The 21,470-nt window shown below is 46.2% G+C and overlaps 1 protein-coding gene and 1 long non-coding RNA gene across 2 annotated transcripts in view; both read left to right on the forward strand.

Annotated features, from left to right (window-relative positions):
• Window positions 1-12,496, forward strand: part of LOC129628863 (uncharacterized) — a 29,319-nt gene extending 16,823 nt beyond the window's left edge. Inside the window, exon 2 of the long non-coding RNA XR_008702951.1 lies at window positions 12,295-12,496. This is a non-coding gene — a long non-coding RNA (uncharacterized LOC129628863). The remainder of the gene's footprint in view (window positions 1-12,294) is intronic.
• The window catches only part of UBASH3B (ubiquitin associated and SH3 domain containing B), a 153,029-nt gene that overhangs the window by 63,736 nt on the left and 67,823 nt on the right, over window positions 1-21,470 (forward strand). The gene's annotated exons all lie outside the window — the stretch shown is intronic.

A 21,470-nucleotide genomic window follows, 5' to 3' on the forward strand; every position in this document is an offset into this window, starting at 1 on the left:
TCATGTCAATTTGGAGTAGAAAGAGGATGGTTCTCCCGTACCTTGCTCCTCCAGTGTGATGCAAATCCTCTGATGGACTTGCTCAACTGCAATTAAAAGTCATGATTTTTGAGCATTTACCATGTGCCACTGTTCTAAGACTTGCACATGTATTGATTATCTTAATCTTTGTTACAACCCAAGGTGGTGGGTATTATAATTGTCCATTTTACAGATGGATTAACTGATGCATTGAGCTTGGTTAAAAGAAACTTCCCCGTACCACACAACTAATAATTGGAAGAGCCAGAAAGCCACTTTCCTCTCTGAGCTTCATTTTTCTCTTCAAAGGTTGGGTGAGGGTTAGAGATTCACTAACATCCAGAGTTCTGTGTGTGTCCTACATTTACTTGGGGAACTTTCTGGAGTATGTGGAAATTTGAGTTACTTTAGTGATGTTGGTGATGGAAAAAGAAACCATTTAGGAACCTTTCAGTGACCTGAAACTCTTTAAAATATTACATATTCACTTGCCTCCTTTTTCACTTCTCTTTCCTTGTCTTTGCCCTTCCTCTAAATGGGTCTCTGAGAGGGAAAGACCTGAAGTATATACACATCATTAGCTCTTAGAGCCAAGCTCCTTTCCCATCATATAAGTCAAGGAGTGTCTGAAATTGTTAAGAAAGTCAATCCTATGAATTCATACCACAAGCAGAGAAATATATATATATTTTTCTATTTCTTGAATGTTGCATCTGTATGAAGTGGTGACTGTTCACTAAACCTCTTATGGTCATCTGTTCATGATGTATGTGAGTCAGATCATTATGCTTCACACCTTAAGCTTATACAGTGCTGTATGTCGATTACCTTTCAATAAACCGGAAAGAAAAAAAAAAGAGCCTCTGATCAGAGGTTGTAACAGTCCAGCCTAGCATCTTTTTTTTTTAAGATTTTTTTCGTGTGGAACATTTTTAAAGTCTATTAAATTTGTTACAATATTGCTTCTGCTTTATTTTTGGTTTTTTGGCCTCAAGGCATGTGAGATCTTCGCCCCCCACCAGGGATTGCACCCCCCACCCCCTGCATTGGAAGGCACAGTCTTAACCACTGGACCTCCGGGAAGTCCCCAGCTTAGCATCTTGAGAGATCATTGCAGCTGTTTCTCTCTTGCAAAGCCTAAAGCATTAGAAACAGATCCTTCAAGAATAAAACTTCTTGAAGAGTCATCTGCTCTTGCTGTTTCTACTTTGTTTCCTCCTCTTGTAAATTGAGTCCAGCCATGGTTTTGGTCCACCTTCTGCCCAAACTGCTCTTGTCACGGTTGGCAGTGGCCTGTAGTGGCATGTAGATTAAGTCAGTTCTCAATCCTCCATGTGTCCATCAGTGTCTTTGGGCCAGGTGACCCCTTCTTCCTTCCTTAAGGACACCTGCCTGCCGGGAGACTCTTGTCTTGATCCCCCTTCATCAGTTGCTTCTGCTCTGACTTATCCCCTCACCTCTATATGTTGAAGGATCTCCGGCTGAAACACTGACCTGAAACTGAAACACTTCTCATCCAGCGTAGGATGGATTAGATCACTGCGCAGCTCACAACAGCCCCCGTGTTTTTCCCATCAGGGTCAAAGTAAAATCTGAAGTCTTCAAGTTCCTATCTGGTGTATTTCCTTGGCATTTCTCTGAGTTTCATCTCCTTGTACCCTCCTCCTCGCTCTTTGAACCAAAGCCACTAATCTGCTTACTGTTTCTTGAATACACGAAACATGCTCCTGTTCAGGCCTTCTGTACTTGCCAGGAAGGCTCTTCATATAGAGGTCCACATGATTCCCTCCCTCCCTCATTCATTTATGATCTCATCAAACTGCCCTATATAAAACAGGAATCCCTTCCCGTTGTTCGTTGCTTTGTTCTTTCCCAAAGTTCTTATCATAAGATGCAGATATTTATTTATGTATTATCTGTCCTCTCTCTGAGACCATAAACCACACGAGGGTGAAGATTTTTGTATGTTTCACTCATTGCTGTATCCCCAGGACCAGAACAATGCCTGGCACATGGTAGATGTTCCACTAATACTTATTAATATTAATAAACACTATAGGTCAGTTTTTACAACAGATTCCTAATGTCTAGCCTAGCTCTTTATTGAACTCAGTTCACTTAGAGTGAGCGAACTTTCACACTATTGAGGATAGGAGTGGGAGCATGGTGTTTGGGAGGGCCACTCGTCCTTTTCCGCCATAGATTCTTTTTCCATCTGATGGTATTTACCATCCCAGGATCTCAGCTCTAGCTCAGATTTGCCTGAGGATATTTGTCACGATGATCTGGACTAAGAATTCAGTGATGCTCAAGATGGTTTCCCTGAGAAGATCCTCGTTGGGACACCATCCCTTTAAAAGTCCTGAATCCAGACTGCCTGTTCTGTAGACATTCTCAGCTGCATTATTTAAAGTTATTTCCAGTGGTGTGTGGGCTGGAGGTGGGAGCTACATTTGTTACTTAGTGGTTTCGAAAAGCCTTCCAGGATCTCTTTCCTCTTTACCCCAAAGAATTTGCTCACTCTTAACCCTCCTCTGTTGTTACCTAACATAACCTCTTAGACTTCATAGCTCCCCAGCAAATCTTAGTGCATTTCATCGGCATTCCCAACTCTTAGTGGGTGAAATTTAGGAACATGCCATCCCTTCTTTGGGGATGTCTCTTAGAGTGAGACTTCTTTTCCTTGGGGAGGCTGAGAATGATATTCACAGAGGATACTTTTTATTGAATGAACCAGTTGCACATACTTTTAATTCCTTGGAGAATGTTCCATGTTCACGGTACAGCATATTAGTTATAATACTTTCAAAGAATAAAAACATTGCATTGAATTCACATGGTTTTCCATCATGCTCTGCAACCCTTCACATCTGTTATTTCATTTGGCTGTCATGTAGCTTCCTGTAGTCAGCAAGTAGTATCCACATTTTACAGATGAAAACAGAGGTGCTGTTGGGGGAGTGACTCAATTAAGACCGCTCTTGGTCAGTGGTCCAGTTTGTCTCAGGTCTTTGGTGCTCCCACTTCCTGGCCTGCAGCCTTTGGCCTCCCCTCAGTAGGGACAGGTGTTGTCTGGTTCTCCCCTGCACCCCTGGAGCTCAAGTATCAAACCCTTGATGATTGCCTTTTCCTGCGGTAGTCCATTTCTAGCTTGCAGCATCCTACCGTGGATTCTGCCAGGTTCTGAGGGGGCAGCATGGGGAATGTCTGTGTGTCTGGGGACCATTCTTTCCCTAGAAGGATGCTCAGTGGCAGAAGGGACCAACACAAATGAGACATGGAGCCATGGAGGGCTGCCCTTCCCATGTTCATGGGTACCCAAGGTTCAACTTGGTGCAGAGTTGGGCTTCTTCTCTGGACATCCATCAGGAAGTCACATCCCTTAGAAATCTTCCACTTGTCTGACAGGCAGCTCCAGAGGGGTACTCCTGAAGCATAACACTCAGACTAGTATTTCTTTGACCATAAAATTACAGTAATGGCAAGCTTTGTACAGTGCTTTAAAAGTTACAGCCATGCTTCAGAAGCACCCAGGGAGCTTTATAAAATGCGGGTTCCTGTTCCCCCCAGAGACTCTTAATTCAGTAGGTTTAAGAAGGATCCAGAAATCTGTAATTTTTTTTAAGGGAATTCCTTGGCAATTCTAACAGTTAGCCAGGTTCTGAAATCACTGTTCAGATTACAGAGCCCTTTTGTTTATAATATTCCATTTGTTCCTCACAACACATGAGGAAGCTGTTAACCTATTTCGCAGATGGGGCGTGATTATGGTAAAATGACTAATTCCAAATTCCTAACTTAGGGAATGGCAGGGCCAAGGCTCCAGCCTAAAGTCTTTGTCTCCAAACCTGGTTCTCCTTGCACTCGATTCTCCTTTAGACTCCTCCCCTCTTCAGTTGCCCTGGGGTACTGGTTTTCTTCCTACCCTGATTGTGTGCCAAGAGTCTCACTCACCAGGCCCAACAGCTCTTCTTCCCTGAGTGCAGCTCTGAGCAGGTTTGAGGAAGATGGTGGAAACCCAGGCCCCGGGGGAAGTTTTTCAGACCATCCTTCCATGTCATTTATCTGGGAATATCAGGCACCGATGGTGGCCAGGCCCAGCCCCATCCTGGAGGGACCCCCACCACCAGTTGAGCATTTCAGAGGCTCCATACTGGCCTTCATGCCCAAATAAATCTTCAGCCTGCTTCCAAGAAAGAATTCTGGAGAGCAGAGGCAAAAACCACTGACTGCTGGCATGGAAAGATGGTGGTAAATCTCTCCTCTTTCCATGAGCGTTGTGTTGGAGCTAGCTCATCATGGAGAAACCTCAACATCTCAGGTTTCATTGTAATAGGAAGGATGCAGGGTGGCCCCAGGGGTGGGTATGGGAAATTTTGAATGAATTTTCTGGTGTCTGTGGGTGAGGAGATGCCAACGTGTAAGGGTCACGGGAGGGCAGGGCTCCCTTGTTCCAGCCATCCCATACCACTGGCACACCGTCCTGTGGTTGAAAGGCTTACGTTAGCTTTGGAGGGTCCCCTCCTTGGCCCCGACCCCCAGTGTGCCTGCTGTCTTTGGAATTTCAGAAGTTAGATTCTGGAGGACGTTTGTTTTAGGAATGGGGGCTTGATTTCTAGTTATTTATTCACTGATGATAGGTGTTATTACATCGTGGTTAAAAGCATGGGCCCAGTCTGGCTGCTCCACATGCTGGCCGTATAGCTATGTTGCAGTGCCTGTTTCCTCATCTGTAAGATCATGACACTGGTTCCCACTTCCTAGGGTGGCAAGGATTAGATGGACGTGTAAGCGCTTAGAACGGAGGCAGGCACTTAGGAGGTGCCGCCTACTGCTCTCCAAACATCCGGCTCTGTGGCCTGCCCTGATGTGACATCAAGGAGAAGAGCCAGGGGCCCCGCCTTGCAGGAGTTCACAGTTTACTGGGAGACAGACATGGAAGCAGATCACTGACATCAGATGGGAAGTCCTGTAATAGAGGGACATTGAGAGTGTCATGGGGGCACAGACGAGGGACCAGCTGTGTACTGTTGATACCCAACCAAGGTTCTTGGCCTTTCCCAGTCAATAGAAATTGACTAAAGGCCAGACGGGAAATTCAGGCAAGGCTTTGTTGGCGCTTCTCCTGCGCCGGCTGCAGGAGGGAGTGAAAACATGTAGTAGGTTTCTTTGCTGGCTCCTTATATGGGATGAGGGTAGGGGTGTGTTCAGAGGTCGAGGAGTGGCTTAGGTGGTTTGCCCACCCCTCTGATGATGTTGAGTATCAGGGGCATGCACAGCACCCTGCTTTTGCTCCCAACACCCAATTTTTGCTCCTGGCGCTTCATAAATGGCAGTTGGGAGTTTTTGTCTTTGTATCTTCTGGTCCAGAATTTGCCCCAGCTGCGAGTGCACACAGTTACTTTTAATCCCATATAGTGTTATGTAGCTTGAGAAATGTGTCTGGGGCAAGCTTTGTCTCAGGTCCACGTTTCCACTGGGTCTCACCGCAAGGGGCTGGGGCGAGGCCAGAGCTGGAGGTGGCTTCCTAGCAGAGATGGCAGCGTTTGATTTTGAAGGGTCAGTAGGAATCCACCCAAGGGAGAAAAGAGGGAAAGGCATTCCAGGCAGGGGCAGCAGCGTGAGCAGGGCCACAGAGGTACAAAAATTCTGACTGGGGAGGAAATTATATCAAGTAGAGAGTGTGATGCCTCCAGAGGGGGCAGGAGATGAGACAGAGAGTCCGCAAGCATGGTCTTGCTAAGTCGCTTTGGTCATGTCCGACTCTGTGCGACCCCATAGACGGCAGCCCACCAGGCTCCGCCATCGCAAGAACACTGGAGTGGGTTGCCATTTCCTTCTCCAATACATGAAAGTGAAAAGTGAAAGTGAAGTCACTGAGTCGAGTCCAACTCTCAGCGACCCCATGGACTGCAGCCTACCAGGCTCCTCTGTCCATGGGATTTTCCAGGCAAGAGTACTGGAGTCGGGTGCCATTGCCTTCTCCAGAGCATGGTCTTAGGAACCGTAAATGCCAGGGGGTTTGGACTTTGCCTGAAGGAAGGGCACTCGGTGAGGCCTTTTGAGCAACGTGCTAAAGTTTGTATTTTCACGAAATCATTCCAGTTGTTGGGAGAAGCATAGAACAATACAAAAGGAAACAGACCAACTGGTTGACTTGAGCCTCTCACCCTTGTTAAAGACAAGTGGTGGTCATCCACCCTTTCAGAAAGCACCCAGCTCCGTGGCCGGAAGACAAGGGCATGGAGAATCTGGTGCCAGTTCTGTCTGAGAGTCTCAGGGTGGCCTTGAGAAAGGCGTTAAGTGTCCAGGCCCCCGGTCACTCTGTAGGTCAGTGGGCTTGCCTGCTCCCTCTACTTCCCCCATGTCTAGGTCATGGAGGAGCAGGGTGTTGTACTCTGTTCTCTCCAACTGTTCCCCCCACAGAAGGAAAACTGTGGGTTCGGTGCCTGTTTTATCTTTCTCTAGAGTATATTTGCATTTAATTTCATTATTTAATAGGTAGCATTCTCATGATGCAGAAAGCATCGAGATAGAAAAAGTTACCCATCCCTAGTCTTGCTCTTACTCCTGTGCCCACCCCCCCACCTGCCCCCATCCCTCCACAAGAAGCCCCTCTGCCTAGTTCCTTCCAGCATCTACTTATGCAAATAAAAACAAACACAAATTTAGATTCTTACTGTACTCCTTTCCTTATATAAGTGTGGACACTTCTAGAATATATATCATTTTCTTCTTCAGGCCATATACCAACAAGCTCTTTGAAAAATAAAAATCATGCTTATCAAGGGCTTTCTGACTAGGCCAGTTATTTCCTCCAGAATTTATTAGTGGAGAGCTCTGCTGTGACATTATTTCCCTGCTCTGTAAAATAGGGACAATCTTCTGTCTTTCCTGACCGCCGTAGGGAAAGTTATCAGTCATTTCACACAAGTCACTTCATGCTAGTGGAAGGGGGTCTCACAGCGGGACTGTTCTGATGATTTCTCAGTGAAATGTTCCCCTCTTATTTACTGGTTCCAGGATTTTCTTTTTTAAAAATTAAGACTACTAATTGTTGAGGGGTTTTTCCTCCCCTCCAGCTCTTCCTCTTAAAACTTCTAAGCCTTAATGGGCAGCCTGTGTCTCCGCCAGGGCCATGTGGGGCCGCATCCAACCGCATCCTGCCAGGGATGCTGGCCTGCACACATGTGGCTCCCAGTGCTTCTCCTGGTGTCTGGTGTACAGTCTTCTCTCTCTTTTTATTTTTTCACATGTTCTGAGCCACACAGAAGCTTCAGGACTTCACATCACAGCACAGCAGTGGGCCAGAGCTGGCTGTAATTAGCTAGAACTGCAGATTCCTCCCGGTCGAAAAGACATCGTATCTTTGCCTTTTCGCTTACGGTGGAGGATTTTTCTGCTTTCTCTAAGGTCGCTGGAGAGGCTCAGAGGAAGGAAGCTGTCTGTGTGAGGGAGGAGGGGCTCACTCGATGAGATCTCAAGATCTCCGCAGGCCTCAGATTACCCTTTAATGACATCTTCCCTGGCTGCCTGTCCCCAGGTCAGAGGTAACTGTGACACACAGTAGGACTAGCAGATGGTGGGGATGGAGGCCTCCGAGACGCACACCAGGGGAACGAGGACAGGGGTGCTATTGTCTGGAAACCGCAGAACCTGGTGCGTGTTTTGAAAGGGATTTGGTTTGGTTTTACTGGCAAGCTTCCTGGAAGCCTTTTCTCGAGGCAGAGAGCTCATGTTCGTTCTTAGGTAGAGCATAAAGCTGTTGTCTCTCAGATGTGGACATGGTAATAGAGAGCTTAATTCTGAGTCATGGTTCAAGACTTTGCTGGTGCCAGCTTAAGAATCTGAGAAACTCAGGTCCCACCCAAGGGCCCAGAGGGCTTTTGAACAGTCCCTTCACCCTCCCTGCCCAACCAGGCAGGACAGCAGCCAGTGCACCTTCTCTATCCAGAGGACCAACAGCCCTTATCTAAAGGGAATTCATGCCTTAGAGACTGCCTTCTGCTCTGTTGTCTTAGCACATGTTGAAGAAGAGCTGCATGGTTGTCCTGGGTAAATTGAGGAGGATTTCAGAATCACTGAGTTCCCTTACAGAAGGTTTAGCTGTAGATAGCATGTTAAAAAGCAGAGACATCACTTTGCCAAAAAAGGTCTGTATAGTCAAAGCTATGGTTTTTCCAGTAGTCACGTACAGGTGTGAGAGTTGGACCATAAAGAAGGCTGAGTACTGAAGAATTGATGCTTTCAAACTGTGGTGCTGGAGAAGACTCTTGAGAGTCCCTTGGATCTCTCAAGAAGTTCAAACCAGTCAATCCTAAAGGAAATCAGCCCTGAATATTCTCTGGAAGGGAATGGTGCTGAAGCTGAAGCTCTGATACTTTGGCTACCTGATGCGAAGAGTTGACTCATTGGAAAAGACCCTGATGCTGGGAAAGATTGAGGGCAGGAGGAGAAGGGGGCAACAGAGGTTGAGATGGTTGGATGGCATCACTGACTCAGTGGACATGACTTTGTGGGAGATAGTAAAGGACAGGGAAGCCTGGTGTGTTGCAGTCCACGGAGTTGCAGAGTCAGACACAACTGAGCAACTGAATAACAACAACAAATCATTCCCATGGGCTTCCCTTCAGGAAAACAGATGCCTGAAAGGACTCTGGGTGCTGCTTGGGAGACGTTCCCCTTTGTAAATTGGCACAGACAGCTTTCTGCACTTTCTTTTGCCAGGACCGCTCTTTGGTATTTCTGTTGGAGCAGGTGGGGTTCAACTTGAGGAGCAGGAAAATCCACAGGTTGGGGCCACCAGCCCAGGGCCTGTATCGTAGGTCTGAGCTGAGAAGACCCACAATCACTTCTGTTACAATTGGAGAACTTTCCTTCTCCATGAAGCAGCGCCCTGTTGAAACACTTTTAGCTTCTCCAAGGAGATACGGGTGAGCCCTAGCCCAGCACCAGGTCCGGCTCCCTGGGAATACACTGTCACTGGTGGTTAGATTGGACCCTTCATTCAGCAACATTGCCAGAGTGCCTACTATGTGCTTGGTACTGTGCTAGAATCGGGTAGTGCCAAAATAAGATTGAGCCCCTGCCCATGAAAAGCTTACAATCTAGAAGGAGAGGCACCAGTGTTCACCCAAAAACTAGCACAGTGCCAGACACATGGCGGTCAGTTGATGGCTTTTGAGCTTGGAATTATGGAATAACAGAGCTGGAGGGTCTCGGGGTTGCAGTGTCCCTCCCTCTCATGTCAGAAATGAAGACACTGATGGGTGAGGGACTTGCATTCAAGGCCACCCAGACAGGGGCAGAGAGAGAACTCATCCTCAGTTCCTGGTCTTGGTTCTTTGTAGCACCCCACACAGTTTGCTTTGGCCCTTTAACTAGAAAAATCAAATCCTGAAAAGTAGAGGCAGTACCAGAACGCATAGGAGCCCACTTGTGCTTCACACCTGCTGCTGCTGGGCAACCTGAATCTGTAAGCACTCAGGAGCTCCTCACACTTGTCCTCAAACCAGTGGATTCGAGTGGGCTCCTCAGAGGCAGCAGGGGCCCAGCCGCCTGCAGTTCCCCCTGAGATGGCATTCTTGGGAAGCTAGAGCTCCCGAGCTGGGAAGTCCTCAGTTTTGACCTTGCAGCTCTTCGAGCTGGAGTACCAAGTGGTTTTCAGGACAAGGTGTGTGAGAGGGTCTGGTTCTTAAACCACACAGAAGGGCTTTCTATCCTGTTTGACCCTGATTCAAACAGAGTAACTGTAAGAAGATGTTGTTGAGATAACCAGGGAGAAAAGAATGTGGATTCTGTATTTGATGATATTAAGGAATGATCATAAATGGTAGGTATGATCATGGCCCAGTGATTGTGTTAAAAGAAAAAGTCATCACTTCGATATACTGGGTTGTTTGGAATAGTCTAGGGAAAAATACAAGTTTTCATAAGTGTTTGGGGTAAGGTGATATGATGTATGACAATTGCTTTAAAATATTCCAGGAAAAAAATTGAGGACTAGATGAACAATTTGGCAAAACATTGCTCTTTGTGGTTTGTATGTGTTTGGAAAATTCCAGAATGAAAAGGTAAAGAAATAGGGCCTAGATCTCTCTCCCTGCCCTCCATGCCCCCAGTGAAACTCTTCCCGTCAAGGTGGAGGCTGGCACTGCAATGACAGGCCATACGAGGAGGATGCTGCAGGGCCCTGAAGTTGTTGGCCAAGTTCCTGGTTAGCTTCGAGACACACGGAACGGCTGGGCACTCCTTTTACACCAGGGTGACCTTGTGCAATGTCACCCCACACCCCTTTCTCATCCCTGTTATGTCTTTGGAGGCTCTTTCCTCCTCAGCCAGAGGGAACTTAATGCCATCCTTTGTGTTTTCCATCCCCTGCCATGAGACCAGAGTCTCCTTAGACTCAGCCAGAGAGGCCCACCCAAGGCAAACTCGCTGAGCAGTTAACACAGCGCGTTACCAGAACTGCACACGGGGGCACGACAGTTTCTCTCCCCAGTACCCTGTGTGCAGCTGTCTGAATCTTACTCACCCTCGGTCCTCATCTGTCCCTTGCTTCTCCCTCCCTGGCAGCAGGGCCATCGTTGGATCTCCCCAAGATGGTCTGCAGGAGGATCTGCAGTTGCCCACAGCCGTTATAGTGTGGGCATTTCACTTACTAGTTCGTCTCACCTTTTTCCTCTCTTGTCTTGTACATGAAGTCGTTGTGCCCAACCTTGATCTTAGACCGTAGGGTTCCAGCCTGGTCTTCTGTGGCTTTGCCCTTTAGAGCAGAGTGAAGACTCCCTAGGTCCAAGGGATTATGCTTACCTGGAGCCTGCATCCGTCCCCCCACATACCATACACACATCGCGTGCTCTGGGTATTAAGAATCCAAAGAACTAGGAGGCTGCTTCCTGGGTGTCTCCCCTGTGTCCAGCCTCCTAAGGACAGAAACCCCTAACCCTGAAGGTGACCAGGGAGCAGCTCTTTGGTGTGTGGACAGAGCTTTGATCTGCTCCTGGGCTGTCCATGCACAGGCATGTGAAGTCTCGAACCAGGAAATCTAACCAGGCCTTTATGTGTCTAGTAGGAGGATGGTGTAGTGTTAGTCACTTAGTCGTGTGCAACTCTTTGTGACCCCATGGACTGTAGCCTGCCAGGCTCCTCTGTCCATGGAATTCTCCAGGCAGGAATACTGGAGTGGGTTGCCATTTCCTTCTCCAAATAGGACCTATTTTATTTACCAGTTTGCTTGATTTACTACTTCTAAGCATGAGACATTGGATAGGTGGGTCTTCTTTTACGTTCTTGCCCAGGCCCTGCACATTTTAAGTACCTGCATCCTAACTGAGACGCAGGATTTTTGCTCATGCCTGGAGTTCATCTCGTTTTGAGATAGGCTCATGTTCTCACACGGTATTTCCTGCGGTTTGTAAAATACAACTTGTGAGGCCCTATTGTAGCACCACTTACTTCCTGTGTTTATAATGGAGGTGAAATCATGGTTTGTCTTTCCACCACCCTGCTTCCCATTCCCAACAAGCAGGCCTCAGTTACATAAGCTAACGAGCTAATCTTAAATAACCTTAAAGCGAGGGTCACCTATGTGTGCCAACAACTTTATCATAAAAGTCTTCCCTTGTAATTTCCTACGCTTGTTCAAAGGGACTGGCAGTGTTCTAGCCTCTGTTCAATGGGAATTAGCTGTAAGACCTAAAAAGTTGAGCAATTTTTTAAATTACAATTTCCCAAAATGGCTTTTCCTGTTCAAATCGGTGCTAGAATTCCACTTTCCCTGCCTCTCCCCCTCCAATGAAACATTTTCATCTCTCTCAATGAGTTCTATTGAAATTCCTAACTTAATATGATACGCTCATCGCTATGTTACTGACCAGAGTTCTTGGCTCCTTAATCAGTAGAAACTGTTAAAAGGCCAGACAAGAAATTCAGGCAAGGTTTTATTGGGTCCCCTGCTGCAGCAGGAGGGAGTGAGAACAAGAACAGGTTCCCTTGCTCGTTCCCAAAAGGGGTGCAGTCTGGCTTCCTATATGGAGTGAGGACAGGGGAGTGTCCAGGAGTCAGACCAGAGAGGTGGCTTAGGTGGTCAGCCCACCCCTTTGGTAATGTGTGCAGGGGGCATGCACAGTACCCTACTTTTGCTCCGGGCTCTTCAGAAGTGGGCGTTGGGTTCCTCTGGTCTTTTTGTATCTTGTCCATAATTTGTTCCCACTGCTCATGCACACAGTTATTTTTAGCCCCTTATAATTTCTTTGTATTTTGTTGCTCCAGGAGACATTTGTTCAGATGCAAACATTGCAGTAAAGGATCCCAAGTTCCAGCCTGTCTCAACTATACCCGAATAACATCCAACAGAAAGGTTTTGAAGGCCTTTGGGAATATTAGAGCCTATGTCTCCCACCCATATTGGTTGTGTAATTGGCCTCTCTCTCTTTAGAGACACTAAGCCCTCTCATTAAATAGAAAATAAAAATATATTAAAAAAAAAAGAAAAGAAAATGTCTATGTGTATGTAACTGAGTACTTGGCCGTATAGCAGAGATTGGCACAATGTTGTAAATCAGCTAAACTTCAATTAAATCAACAGGAAACAAGAGAGGACTATGGATTTGGGGAGGGAGAGTTGGGGTCAGAAGAGGAAGAGGTGGCTTCACACACACAGTAGGTGTGTTCTCCACACCAGAAGACCAACCTTGGCTGCTTCCCCACTCCCTCCATCTCAAACCCCAGTTAAATTTTAATCCAGATCATCGTGACTGCAAAGTGTTTTCTTCAAGCTCCTTTATTTCATGGAACTCCCGGTTGCCCAGTTTAACATGTGCTTCAGAGAAAGATGTCTGGCAGGGATTGGATGCCGGTATTGACTTTGGAAAGGGGAGTCTTAACATCCTCAAATATGTCTTCACATGCCTGAGTATGTCAGCGATCAGTCCCTGGAAACATCCCAGCCATGCAGTTTGCTTGTTTCTGTGGCTCAGCTCGGGCACCTTGCCCCCAGTCTTGGCCCCGGTACAAGTTTCACATTGGCCATCCCTGACATTTGACGCCTTTGGTTCCTGTCTGTAAATGGGTGTCAACAGACAAAATCTATGCTCCTCCTTTATTCAGAAGTGCATTCATTCATACATGTATTCCACAGATGTGTATTGAGGAACCCTGCATGAGGCATGGGGGAGGGGAGGCTGATGACAATGCAGGCCTTGCCATAAAGGCAGCCAGGGTGTATGAGCAGATTATCACAGTGATCAGAAGAGTGTGTGATAATAGAGGTAGGTACAGAAATGTATGAATACAGGAGAAGTAGTGTCTTGTCTGGAGGAACAGGGTGAGATATCAGAGGAGGGGACACCTGGTGTGGACCTCGAAAGATGCACAAGAACCAGGACGGCTGAATCGCGCCATTGAAATTTACATTCTCCTCTCTTGAGACTTACTGTCTTCAAACGCATTTGGTTTTCGTGAGCACAGAGAGGGCTGGAGGCCTGATGATCCACTGGGGGCCTGGTCCACAGTTGCTTTGAAGAGACGGAGAATGGAAAAGAGCTTTATTAGCTGCTAAGCCAAAGGAAAGGACTCTGCCCAGGCAGAGGGGGTTCACCAAGGAGAAAGGAAAGGGTTCAGGGGCTGGGCCCCTTTTGCTTGGGCAGCATTCACAGATTTACTGGTTGTTGGTATGCCAATGGGATGAGAACCAGCTGTCCCAAAAGCCTAGTGAGGGTTGTAGTCAGCACTGATTATCTGGAGATGTGGCATACTTCACATACAAACCTCCCTGCAACTACGCCTTGATTCACAGCTTGAAATAACTCCTCATCACTGGATGGGTATTTTAAGATGCAGCTTTCATCAAGAAGCTTCCATTAAAGCAATTCTAGTAGAGTGAATAATCATTTTCCCCCCTTCATCAGACATGCTTGTCTTACAGAATTATGAGTTCAATTCTCACTTTTTTTAGTCCCATCTTTTAAAAAAGAAGAAGAAGAAAGAAAAAAAAAAACCCTCCGAGAAATGATCCTGCATCTGTATCAAAAAGTTTCCCTTTGCATTTTCAGATCCGTCTTTTCTGGGTCAGCATTTCTCTTTATGGCTTCCTTATCATAGTTTTTTTTTTTTTTTAAACTTCCTGTTTCCTATCGAGCTTTGTACAAACTCATTTTGTCTTAAGCTATTCAGGAGTGAACTTTTCCCCTTTTTGTAGGCCAGTGCTTTTTCAACAACTTCTTATTCACTGTACGCTCGAAGGTCATGCTTGTTCCAAATGTTTTGACAACCTTCAATTATTTGCACTTAAGGATTTGAGTAGAAAAATAGAGCTGCATAAATGACCAGCAGAATGACATTAGAGCATGACATAGGTGACACCCAATGACGTTTTCCCCATGTGTTTATTTGCCCTTGGAATGTTCTTAAGGTCTTGTGTTGAGCACACTACACTGCTTTAAATGCAGTTGTTATGCACAGAGTAGATGGGCAACAAAACTTACAGTGGAGAACCAACCCCTCGCTATGTAGGTAACGGTAAGCTGGAATAATGAAACTCTTCTCTAATAGGAACAACTCATCATAAAGACAGGCCAGGTAATCTAGTTGAGGAAAGAAATGAAAGCCAAGATAGATACCAGGCTGACTCACAAAGACCTTGGCTTCATTCCTTTACTGTTGTTTTTTTTTTAATTTGTATATTTATTTGGCTGTGTTCGGTCTTAATTGCATCACGCGGGCTCTTTCATTGCAGCATGTGGGCTCTTAGTTATGGCGTGCGGCTCGTTAGTTGCAGCACGTGGGCTATCTAGTTGTGGCACATGGGCTTTTAGTTGGCTCCGTGGCATGTGGGATCTTAATTCCCCAACCAGGGATTGACCCAGTGTCCCCTGCATTGCAAAACGTATTCTTAACCACTAGGCCACCAGGAAAGTCCCTTTTTTCCTTTATTTATTCAGCACCTAGTATATGATGGGCTTCCCTTGTAGCTCAGTCAGTAAAGTGTCTGCCTGCAATGCAGGAGACCTGGGTTCGACTCCTGGGTCAGGAAGCTCCCCGGCAGAAGGAAATGGCAATGCACCCCAGTATTCTTGCCTGGAGAATCCCATGGACAGAGGAGCCTGGCAGGTTACAGAGTGTAACCTGTAACATTCACAAGTGTTGAATACAACTGAGTGACTAAGCACACAGATTTAAAGAAGCAAAAAGACATTTCCCTGTCTTTGGGTCAGTAAAGGCAAACTACAGCTTGACAGAAGCCACACACATCTGTGAATCCCTGGTAGGAATAGCTAACTCCACTGTACTGCCAAGAGTGAGTGTAGAAAAGTATGTGAAAGGCCTATATGTCTGGGAATGGGGAACAGTGCTCCAGGCAGAAGGCCCAGAAAGTGTAAAGACAAGGAAGGAAGCAGAGTATTAAAGGGGAGACAGTTCTCGGTTGTTGAGAAGCATGGGAGGGAAATTGCAGGGTTTAGCTGGAAAAGTAGATTTGGGCAACATCATGTAGCTTTGGATGCCAAATGGAAAAGGTTATATCCTGTAGGTAACAGTGAGTCTCTAAAGGCTTAGGTAGAAGTAATATGATCCAGTGTCAGTTGTAGACGAATAACTGACAGCAGTGCAGACGGCGTATCAAAGAGGAGAAGGACCAGGGGGAGCCAGAGCAAACTTGTCAGGTGAGAGCTGAAGCTGCCCTGGCCCAAGATGGCGTGCAGCCGCCACAGTTAATGATGCTTAGGTACCTGATAGAGAGAGAGGCACGAGGAAGATAGGCCAGTCGAGAATGGTTCAAAATTTCTCCTTATTTCAGTGGCGTGGCCCATTTTTGAAGTGCATAGATTAAAAGCATCTACTGTTGAAGTACAGCTCCTGCTGCTTCCTGGAGTTTCTACCTCTCCTTTCAGAAATGGGTAACTCATCCACAGAGTTTTCGGGCAACACCACCTCACTCTGCATTCCTGACTCTTCGGTCTGAGGACCTATAACATACAAGTCTCAGGCTTTTAGCTTTTCCTCTTTAATCAATACCATTGGCATCCTGCTAGAAGGTAAGGCATGTAGAATGAAGACCCGGTCTTTTCCCACCATAAGTTTATGAGCTTATGGAGGACAAAAACAGGTACAACTGAATACAACTAAATGCTAACCAAGACAGATTGAAGAGCCTAGGACTGTGTGGCGGAGAAGGCAATGGCACCCCACTCCAGTACTCTTGCCTGGAAAATCCCATGGATGGAGGAGCCTAGTGGGCTGCAGTCCATGGGGTCGCTGAGGGTCAGACACGACTGAGCGACTTCACTTTCACTTTTCACTTTCATGCATTGGAGAAGGAAATGGCAACCCACTCCAGTGTTCTTGCCTGGAGAATCCCAGGGATGGGGGAGCCTGGTGGGCTGCTGTCTATGGGGTCACACACAGTCAGACACGACTGAAGCAACTTAGCAGCAGCAGGACTGTGTGAGGTTGCAGGAAATTTCTGACACCTGGTGGTGTTGGAGCCAGGCTGTTCTTTTTTGCTGAGCATCTACCACATACCCTGTACTTCTCTCAACACTGAGACTAACAGTCAAACATACGCTATAAGGAGGGGGACACACTGAATAAGTAATTACAAGCACACTGAGTTTTGGGAGAGAGAAATGCAGAGTGTGTTGAGAGTAAGTGAGAACTTAGTCTAAGGGATCAGGGAAAGCAACCCTGAAGATGTGACCTGGGATGTAAGCAGTGAGCGGCAATACTGGCGTTGGAAAAGGAAGAATGTTCCTGAAGATAGAAGTACATGTCGTGTTGTGAGAAAACATGTTCAAAGAAGGGAAAGAAATCTAATGTGACTGGAGTGTATAGAGAAGGGGGAGTGGCCTTAAGTAAGACTGGGAGGGGCCAGAAAATAAGAGAGGCTTGTTAGCCATGGTGCAGTCATGGAACGTCATCCTAAAGGAAATAGGGAGGTTTTAAGCAGATAATGGTGTGATGGCTGCATATCTGGAGAATTAATTGGAAAAGGCAAAACTGGAAGCTGCTGCAGTCATCAAAGTGAGCAGTGACGGTGGTTTTGCAGAGAGAGGAGGTGGCAGCTTGAAAAGACCAGGGATGGAATAAATTCAGAAGACAGACTCGGACATGAGAACAGAGAGAGAGGAGAGGTCGGGGTTGATCTTCAGCTTCTCACTTGGGAAGTTGGTTGGATGGTGTGTCATTTACCAAGAGAATCGAGAGAAACAGATTTTCAGGGGGCAAAGGTTAGCTTGGTGTTTGAACACATGAGGTTTAGCACAAGCAAGATATTCAGGTAATGAAGGGACTTCCCTGGTGGTCCAATGGTTAAGACTTTTCCTTCCAGTGCAGGTGGTGCAGAGTTCCTTGATCTCTGGTCAAGGAACTGAGTAAGGTCTCACTTGCCATGGGGCCAAAAAACCAAAATGTAAAACAAAAGCAATATTGTAACAAATTCAATAAAGATTTTTAAAATGGTCCACATTAAAAAAAAAAATCTTTAAAGAAATTAAAAACAGTACGGAACATGTTGTGGAAGCATGAAGTTAAGAGGGGGGAATGGATGGCACACAGAGCATCAATATGTGGAGGTGGGAGTCACAGCTGTGGGATTGGCTGGGATCTTCCAGAGAGAGCAGAAAAGGGAAAGAAAGACTGGACAGGTGCCTGAGGAATACCAGCAATGAAAGGGCCTGTAGCAGAGCCAGAGATTACAAAGAAAGCTGAGAAGGAGCAGCTAGAGGAAACAGCAGAAAACCCAACGGGTAAAAAGCAGAGAGCATCCGTAATGTGAAATGCTGCTGAGAGGCCCTGAGAGTCGGAAATGCAAAAAGCCCACTGAATGGACTGTAGTCCAAATTCTCACTGCTGCTGCTCCCCAGTGACCCAAGACAAGCTAGTTAATTTCACACTGAGCCCTGTCAACTGGAGTTACAGTATGGTATTCAGCATCTAAAGGCTTAGTCCATATTAGCTGTTATTTTTCACATGATTTTTGACATGGAGAGTTCTTGGGGACTTGTTGGGGAGCAATTTGAGTGCTGAGGCACCCAATCAGAGTTGCTTTGAGCTAGAGGAACATGTGAGGTTGATGATTTAGAAGGGGTTGTCTACGTGTCAAGGAGAACTCCACGGGGAGGGAGAAGCAGAAGATCAAGGGAAAAGGATGTATTAGCTTTCAATGAGGATAAAGCAAAACAGCCAAGAATGAGAGGCCCTGAGGTGTGTTGTGACACAGTATGATAAGGGGGCGCATGGTCAGGAGGATGGGAAAGGGAAGACAGGCCAGTGGGAATTGAGTCTGCAAAGAACGTGACATTCATGAGTTTGAGTATTTGCATTTTTATTGTGAGTGTTAGGAAACCATTGACAGTTTTAAAGGAATGGAAAGTTTAACTCAACTAGTTTTAGGAAAATTACTCTAACAGTAGTGAGAAGGATAGACTAAGAAAGATTTATATAAGAGCGTTCCACACTGTGGTTGCTGGTGGCAGAATTTTAATACAGAGCATTTTTGCTCTTGGTCACTCAGCCTCATCGAGACTCCATTTCCCCATCAATAAAATGGGAATGATAGTGTCTCTTAGGTTCTTTCAAGCATTGCGTTTCATGTCAAGGACCTAGGATGGTGCCCGGCGTACGGTGAACAACCAATATCCTTCTACTCCCCACCCCCACCTCCCCTGCCGCTTTTGGTAGCTACTTGAGTGTCTTGCTGTCACCTGATGCTCAAGAGATATATCTTTGTTTCCTATCTTTCTGGGCTGCACTAAAATAGAACAATTTTATCTTCCAAAATGTCCTTTTAGGAGTGGGACTAATTTGTCATCTGTGCTCACCCCCGATTTGGCACATTGACAAACAAGTTATTCACCAGTTTGTCCTGATGCAAGAGTTTCTGTGTTTGGGGCTGGGCAGTGGCTCAAGAGAATTGCTTTTCCATTAAGCTTTCAAGGCACTTAAAACGTCCAAGATGGCTAACACATCCTTCCTGGACAGATGGCAAAACCCTGAAGTTGTTCCCCTAATTTCTCCTCTAATTTCTCCTTTTATGCCATCTTCTATGACATCTGATTTGGTTAAATTCATTTCCACACAGAAATAGCTGGTTTCTGGAAAAGATATAATACAGATTATATTTCTCTAAAGCCATATGCTCCATATATCCTGGCATCTGCACAGATGCCATTTGATTCCATTTCATTTTCTTCATTCAATAAATATTTATTGAGTGTCTGCTTGGTGCCTTGGCATCTATAATGCAAAGAGGAAAAATACTCAGTTCTGCAGTCTGAATGCTCCCATATTTTGTGGAAAAGTAAGTCTCAAAGACCTAATTTTAGTAGACATGGCTAGGTTAAGTAGGAGGTACCAACCAGCTTTCAAGCAGCAGAGATAGACAGACAAAGGGGTTACAAGAAAAAGCTTTAGCAAAGCTGGCGTTTGAACTGAGTCTCGAAATATGAGATCGATTTCCCCACGTGAAGAAAAGGAGTTCAGCTTTCCTGACATGTTTCCTAATGAGACGGCACATGATTTGAAAGAGGACGGCTGGCCCTAACAAGGGTGATTCGTTCATTGTCCCAGGAAGAGGATGCCAGCCATTATTCACTGGGAGCTCAGCATATGCCATGTTAGGTGCTAAGCACCTTGTGTTTTATTTCACTTGAATCACAGAACAGACGTACAGAGCAGGTCCTATTACTATTCCCATTTTACACAGGAGGCAACTGATGCCCAGAGAGGTTGTGTAACGCGCTCATGATCACACAGTGGCACCGCTGTGACTGAACGTAAGCCAGCCCACTCCAGAGACCGGATGCTGGGAGCCACCGCCAGCCACAAGCTGGGTGCCGGCCGTGGTGCAGAGGACGGGGCGAGGGGACAAGCAGGAGGGTGACCGGAGATGGCTTTGAGGAGCTGCACACGAAGATAGAGCTAGTAGATATATCTTAGCATGTTTATTTTTTATAAAAATGTAATAGTATTACTTTCAAAGTGAAATAGGATCCGTTATTTAGACGCTTTTTTTTTTTTTTTAAGCAGAAGTCCTGTTTTAGTGGAAGATAATAATTGTAAAAGAAACACGAGGATTGGACTAGGAAATCTAACTTAAAAACGAATTGTCCTTAGGCATTTTTGTTCTTGCTTACTTGAAAAATGCACATTGACACAAAAATTGATTTCCAGTCATCATCAAAGTAAACCCCAATAATGTAAAAGGACCTATAAGTTACTCTTTTCACCTTAATAGTGATGAAATTTATTTTGCATTATTACAAAATTAAGGAATGAAGATTGGCTTTAACTGATATTTTAAGGACTAATGTTGTGATGTGATTCAGATTTCTATGGGAGCTTTCCCAGAAAAAAATACCTGTTCAAATTTACTTTCAGTTCACAGAACACTGTAATGTGTTCTGGGTACCCCTCCCCTCAACAAACCATGTTCTGGATACTCCCCCTCCCCCAAAAAACCTGGTGAATTTTAAGAATTATCAATTTGAACCTAGTACCAACATATTCATGAAGTGTTTCAAAACGCAAAAATAAACCCAAACAAGCCACAATATGAATCAGACACAGAAATACCACCCTTGTGTTGGTTGTAAATGAATGAAATTTGGTCTCATGACAGAATTCAGCTGAAGGAGAACGACTCCAGATCCTGTTTGCTTCATTTCAAGCCCCTCAGTTTAAGGTCTAAGTCAGTTTATGTAGTGGTTATTCTACTTCCCGTCCCGCACGAGCTGCAAAGGAATTGAATTCTCCGGATTTACAGTCTTGGCCGGCCTCCCGGGAGGAGTGCTGACCTGTTTGGATTCTGAGATCTGGAGGTCTCTGCTTGGAGGAGCACAGACCCTAGCAAGGAGCCCAGCTGCTCCCCTTCTCTCCCCAGAGGCTCTCATGACTTCCGGGTCCTACAAGCATGAACTTGCCGGACTTGGGTGGCCAGGCTGCTCCGGAGCCTCTCCCAGAGTGAGCAGCCCAGTTCCCCTCCCGTGACTTCTGCTTCCTGGACCCTTTTGCTGACCAGTGAAGCCATCCTTGAGCAGTTCCTTGGTGTGTCACCCAACCCAGGCAGGCCGGCTCCCAGATGACTCCCCTCTCCTCCTGCCAGCTCTCTCCTGGAACCCGGGCCGCATCCACTACCAACACAAGCTGGAGTTTAGCCTCTCAGGTCTGAAGGTGGAGGATAACTCTGAGGACCCCCTCCACACCCCCCCCAAAAACAGCACAAGGATAGCAGACACCGGAGTTGAGTACCATTCAAGGTCATCTCAGGCATCTGTCTGCTTTCTCACTTGTCAATCAGCGAGACTCCATTGGTCAGAGTCTCTGACCTCAGGGAGTGTAAAATCCTGGAAGGGTCAGGAGAGGCTTTTAAGGAAAGGGTGGGACTTGGACAAAGAGTGGTTTGGACCATGCTCCAGACAGGAGGGGCAGTGCAAGCCAAGGGGAAGACCAGG

The sequence above is a fragment of the Bubalus kerabau genome, chromosome 15, assembly GCF_029407905.1.
Source record: "Bubalus kerabau isolate K-KA32 ecotype Philippines breed swamp buffalo chromosome 15, PCC_UOA_SB_1v2, whole genome shotgun sequence".
Taxonomy (NCBI): Eukaryota; Metazoa; Chordata; class Mammalia; order Artiodactyla; family Bovidae; genus Bubalus; species Bubalus kerabau.